The sequence below is a fragment of the Haliotis rufescens genome, unplaced genomic scaffold, assembly GCF_023055435.1.
Source record: "Haliotis rufescens isolate VD_foot unplaced genomic scaffold, xgHalRufe1.0.p SCAF_6, whole genome shotgun sequence".
Taxonomy (NCBI): Eukaryota; Metazoa; Mollusca; class Gastropoda; order Lepetellida; family Haliotidae; genus Haliotis; species Haliotis rufescens.
Window position 1 is genome coordinate 47,765,686 of NW_025964334.1, and position 6,000 is coordinate 47,771,685.

Sequence of the window (6,000 nt, forward strand, 5' to 3'; positions counted from 1 at the left end):
GACCCCTAACGGGGATCAATCTCCCCGCTCTCAGCAATTGTGACAGATTTGATAGATGGAAAATATGTTTGCCGAAGCGCTTAGTAGGTTTAAATTCCCCAAACACAGCATTCTCATGGAAAACAATGTAGAAATATGTCCATGCGTAAAATATGCATTGAAGTGTCGGCCATTGTGATGTTAATATCCACAAGAGGGGGAAGTAGGTCCTATTGTAGGGCACACGAAGCCCATACTTTACAGCTACTCTAGCCACATGGGTCAATACTTTTCTTTAATCTCTTACAAGTATATTTGGTTAATACTCTGTTTTAATTTCACAACTGAGAATATGAACTTTTACTGGCACAATGGGTCAAGTCGATGCTTTTGTAACACATGCTGCTAGCTGGAGCTAGTTTCTCCATGTATTCCATCATCGATTTCAACGTGAAGAAAATACTGAATCTGTGACACAACATGGTTCTTGCATCACAACCTTGACTGGAAACACTTATTTTGTAATTCAAGTAAAATTATAACAAATGATTCATAATTCTTTTTTTTCCGGCTAGATGGAATACGACTTAACCCTTTACGTAACAAGAGAGTGAGTGAGTGAGTGAGTGAGTGGGTGAGTGAGTGAGTGAGTGAGTGAGTGAGTGAGTGAGTGAGTGAGTGAGTGAGGTAATATAAGATATATCAACTGTGTGTGTGATATAGGAGGAAAGCCCGAAGTGAGACAGACGTAAGAAAAACATGAATTCATGTTTATACTCGCTTTAAACTTGGTCTTTAGGAGCATGGATGAAGGTAAGTGCATTACTGTGAGTGAGTTAGTTAGTTAGTTTACATCGCATCTGCATGAACACGTGGTAATGTGCGAAATGGTAATAGCTCACTCTAGTATTTAAACCCCATCGTGAACCAGGTGTTGAGAAGACCTCATGACAACAATGCTTGTCGTAAGAGGCGACCTGCTTAGATTGATGCTGTGACCTGGGGACTGGATTCTTTCGTGTCACTTGTGTCACACAAATTAAACATTCCAATCAACAAACAATAAACCATCACAATCAACACCAGATACATCATCGGTTAACGAGAGTGTTGCAGATAATATGTGATACAACGTCACGGATGACACAAAACAACAGACAAAACAACACTGAAAACAACTGATAACATGTCACGGACAAAACGACACTGGAAATAACCGATAAAACGTTACAGACAACACCAGACAAAACAACGCAGACAACCGATAAAACTTCAAAGACAATATAACACAGACAACAACCGATTAAATGCCAAAGACAAAACAACACAGACAACAACCGATGAAACACGGATAACACCTGCTAAAACATTACAGACAACACAAGATAAAACGTCACAGACAAAACAACGCAGACAAGCGAAAAAACTTCACAGATGACACCTGACAAAACAATACAGACACCACAAGATAAACGTCACAAACAAAACAACGCAGACGACGAACGATAAACCATTACAGACAACACCCAATATACATCCGATAAAACATCACAGACACAACAGACAACAACTGATAAAAGTTTACAGATGACACCTGACAAACAGACAAACCTGCAGACAACACAGGTTAAACGCAGACAACATCCGATTAAACATCACAGACAAAACAACACAGACAACACCCGATGCAACGTCACAGACAACACAAGACAAAACAACACAGATAACACCCGATGCAACGTCACAGACAACACCAGACAAAACAATACAGACAGCACAAGATAAAACGTCACAGACAAAACAACACAGACAACACCCGATGCAACGTCACAGACAACACCAGACAAAACAACACAGATAACACCCGATGCAACGTCACAGACAACACCAGACAAAACAATACAGACAGCACAAGATAAAACGTCACAGACAAAACAACACAGACAACACCCGATGCAACGTCACAGACAACACCAGACAAAACAATACAGACAACACAAGATAAAACGTCACAGACAAAACAACACAGACAACATCCGATGCAACGTCACAGACAACACAAGACAAAACAGGAAAGACAACTCAAGATAAAACGTCACAGACAACACACGATGAAATGTCGCAGGCAGGGGCATAGTGTATTGGAAGAAACACTTGATGAACCTTCACAGACAGGAATAGGTGTGTTATCACAGCAATATTGATTGTGAATGATGCATTTCCACACTTTTTGTGTTTAACCAACACAGAACTGTTTACTCTGTTACGCAACAAACATCTACAATTTGTAGTAAATGTATAAATCTTTAGTTTGCTAAAAAAGAAAGATGGTAGAATGGTGTCAATATGTACTGAGAACCTTGGAAAAATATTTGTCCTTACCTGCATCTATTTTAACAGCAACTTACACCAGCGGCTATTCCAAACCAATCGGTATTTTCTAGTGTTTATTATAAAGGTGTTGATAGGAATCATTATTAAACCGTGAACATCGTCCGAACAGGAATATTGTCATGGTGACCCGGGCCATATGAACCAGGCCATCTTTGAAGTATCACCGGGACTCTAGCGGATGAGAAAACACAGCATTTAGAAAGTAACAATTTCACGCTCCAACTTTCAATGCGATCAAAGAATCACAAGTAAGAAAACTATGGCAATAAATATTGCTTCATGTCCGTGTTATGGCGACAGAAGAGAGGGTGTTAATCAAGAACATGACTGAATGAGTATTAAGTAGGTTTCGGTTACATAGTTGCGTGCGAGACTGGTGCTGGATGATAGCATCAAGCTACCTTGACTGTAGACCTTTTACAGTTCGGTCTTCTTTGAGCCTAAGGTCATAGGTGAATTGTTCATGGGAACCCACGAACATTGGATCCTAGCGCGGTTAAGGGACACACCTCTACACAACAAATTCCGGCGCCTCAGACTATTGGACAACAAGAACCGTTGGAACCGCAGCTAAATATATGATCCGTATCAACAGTCAGAGCTGATGGGGTAATGGTTGAATAGCTTCCAGTGAGTGAGGGAGTGAGTGAGGATGTGAGTACAGGGATTGAGACGGTGCCGTTACCAGAAAAACAACGAAATTTCCGGATGTATAAATCTAATGTACGGAGAAATTTGTTTGTATTGTAGGCGTGTCAAGCCATCATTGTCCGATGTTTGAGGGGTTTCTGGACAAACGGTGGTTCACTGTAATTTGAATCAGGGACATTAATATGACTACGAAATCAAAACTCCAGACAGAATATATTGACTTGAGATTGATTTTGACGTTGCTTTGCATGGGTTAACGCTATAATTAGATCGGGCGATGGAGTACTCTAGTGGATAAAGCGTTCGCTCGTCACGATAAAGGCTCTGGTTCGATTCCCGACATGGGTACCAAGTGTGATACTCATTTCAGATGTCCTCCGCCGTGATATTGCTGGAATATTGCTAAAAGCGACTCATCCTGACTTTAAACTAGATTACATTTTGCGTGTTATTTTATTGCCTCACAACAAGATAAACACAGTTATCATTTAGCAGCCGATCGATTTAATCAAAGAGATCACGTAGATTTTGCATGATTCATAGGGTGCAATTTTACTGGTGTAGTTTTCACTGCGTGCAGCATACGCAAAGATTTATCGAAATATAGATGCATTAAAATTATCGATTGGCAGATCGTATAACTCAATGGTAAAATATGATAATGCTAGAATATCGATTGTTTCTATAAATACAGTAAAATGGGAAAATGTTTCTCGAAATAAGCTGATAATGTTACATAACAAATATGTCATTCATACATACATACATACATACTCTGGGGTGGGGTGTTACACTGGGTGCTTGTGGCGTTGGGAATAGGTGTAAGGTGAGACAGGGGTATTCACCTGGACTTACACAATTGACGGCGTCCGTCAAATAGTAATATCAGCTGAATAGGCCGGAAGGTCTCCTTCCATTAGTAAGACAGCCCAGTTGTGAGACACCTTAAAACAACAATGTCATACCTGGTTGCACATGTTAATCAGGTAATTAACCCCTATCATGAAAATGGACTTGTCTTATTATAGACAAAAGAAATGACTCAAGATGCTTGATACCCTCTTTTACTTTATTTCATTCAACATTTTAATTCATCCATCCCTTAAATCTATTGTTTTAACATATTCGCCACTTAGAGTTCAGTTAAAGTTAATATCACAGTTCACATCACAGTTCACATCGAGGTTGTCACACTGACACAACCTGAGTCCATCTTCAGAAGTTTGCCAACAGCATCCAAGAACTGGAGTGGTGTCTTGACACCCTGGGATAGCTGATCCTTCAGTCTGGAAAGTCGATTGTCAATCTCCTTGTACACACGCTTTCTTGCTGGTGGAGCTGCACCTACTAGCTCCTAACTCATTTATTTCCTGAGAATATTCAAACAGAATTACTGGCCTACTCTTATTAATTAATCCGCTAATCATGGGCTGTGACCATTGTTCAGTGGTTAGTCTGGGTGTGTTTGTTGACTTAACCCCACCTACTCCACTGTCTTACAATGGGTGTCTCACTAATGGGATGTCTTACTAATGGGATGTAACCTGCTGGAACACGAAATCTTTTCTCGTTGGTCTAAGCTGTGATTTTACAGGCGCATTGACTGGAGGGTGGTGGTGGGGTGGGGGTGGGGGTAGGGGCAACACACAAAAAAACATTCGTGACCAACTCGTGTTATTCCGGGACAAGGGAAACAGCAAAACTCTTATTTATTCCACGCGGTAATATAAAAGAGAATGAGGGTTTCTTCAAAATAACAGTAAATGTGGGGTTTTTTAAGTTTAAAATATATGTTTCATGTTAAAAGAAAACTATATCCTGGCAGATGTTTTGTTTGTTTGTTTGTTTGTAGATTATCGAGTCTGGACCAGTGATTGATATCGTGAGCATCGATCTACGCAATTGAGATAGGATGACATGCATCAACCAAGTCAGCGATTCTTAACACCCGATCCCGTTAGTCGGAGATGAGTGAGGGAGTGTGTTAGGTTTAACGCCGCTTTTAACAGTATTCCAGTTATATCACGGCGTGTCAGCTTAATGTGGGAGGAAAGCCCGAAGTGATGCAGGTCTCAAACGTTTACCACTTCGGTGAAATCCACGAGCACGGGTATGGTGCTGACAAACCTAGAAACATAATCGGGGCGAACCGGGATTCGAACCCACAATCATAGGTTTCTGGCGTGCCAAATAGACACAACTCTGCACAGCGAATCGCGGCGCCTTAGACGACTGGGCCTAGTTGGAGATGACATGTTAATGAATTCATCATGATATTTTATATCCTTTAGTTGAATCTTAACACACCACATACATGTAGCTGCCTTCAATGTGTTGACAGAGGAAGTTCCAGAACACATGACAGAGGAAGTTCCAGAACACATGACAGGGGAAGTTCCGGAACAAACGACAGAGGAAGTTCCAGAACACACGACTGAGGAAGTTCCAGAACACATGACAGTGAAAGTTCCAAAACACATGACAGAGGAAGTTTCAGAACACATGACAGAGGAAGTTCCAGAACATGACAGAGGAAGTTCCAGAACACATGACAGGGGAAGTTCAAAAACACATGACAGAGGAAGTTTCAGAACACATGACAGGGGAAGATCCAGAACACACGACAGAGGAATTTTCCAGAACACATGACAGAGGAAGTTTCAGAACACATGACAGGGGAAGTTCCAGAACACATGACAGAGGAAGTTCCAGAACAAATGACAGGGGAAGTTCCAGAACACATGACAGAGGAAGTTCCAGAACAAATGACAGGGGAAGTTCCAGAACACATGACAGAGCAAGTTCCAAAACACATGACAGAGGAAGTTCCAGAACACATGACAGGAAATTCCAGAACATATGACAGATGAAGTTCCAGAACACATGGCAGGAGAAGTTCCAGAACACATGACAGGGGAAGTTCCAGAACACATGACAGAGGAAGTTTCAGAACACATGACAGAGGAAGTTTCAGAA